This window comes from Scyliorhinus torazame, chromosome 15 (genome assembly GCF_047496885.1).
Source record: "Scyliorhinus torazame isolate Kashiwa2021f chromosome 15, sScyTor2.1, whole genome shotgun sequence".
NCBI lineage: Eukaryota > Metazoa > Chordata > Chondrichthyes > Carcharhiniformes > Scyliorhinidae > Scyliorhinus > Scyliorhinus torazame.
This window is the reverse complement of record NC_092721.1, coordinates 68,511,200-68,512,084: the sequence shown is the minus strand read 5'-3', so window position 1 is coordinate 68,512,084 and position 885 is coordinate 68,511,200.

Sequence of the window (885 nt, the reverse complement as noted above, 5' to 3'; positions counted from 1 at the left end):
TGCAGGAACCCACTTCACGCTAGTAGTATAACTGTGTGCAAAAACTTTCTCTCCTTGTTTAAACAAGCGTCTTCTCAAATTACTTTCTCTTCTCATGATTTACGACTGCTGATTCCATTCTACTATTTTGGACATCTCCTGCGGTTAGACTAGATCGAATGTAGTTCTCAGCTTCCTCCTCACTAGCAGTACAGCAGGGGAACTAGTAGTTGCATGCGAGGTGTTGTGATACGTCGCCAAGAAATTGTTTAAGTGGCGATGTAGCGAATCTTGCTCCTTGGAAGCTTTCAGTACATGGACTGGACAAACCTTTTGGCTAAATCATTCGTGGATAGGTGGTAAGGTGGTGATTTTATATGTTGGATTCATTCATCTTTCAATACTCCTCAAACTCCTGGGCCATAAACGGTGGACCATTGTCACTCACAATTTGCTCTGGTTTCTCAAATCTGGTGAAAATCCCATCAAGCTTTTTGATGGTTCTGCAGTTGTTTACTTCGTTAGGACCACTACAGGCATTTGGAATGTGCACCTACGACAACCATGAACATGTGCTCCCTGAACGGACCAGCAAAGTCAATGTGTAGATGTTGCCAAGGCATGTTACGCCATTCCCATGGGTGCAATGGGGAGAACTGGGTTGCATTCCTTACGCACGTACATGACTATCACAGCCCAGCATATTCCTCCATCTGAGCATCAATTCCTTGCCACCAAAAGTAGTTCCATGCAAGTTCCTCAATTTGAACTATACCTGGGCGTCCTTCATGTAATTATTCCAATATTCTTTGTTGCAAGTTTGGAGGAATTATTACTTTCAGCCCCCAACAAAAGACATCCACCATGTACTGTCAACTCGGGCTTTCTGGAAATAGATGGCTTTAA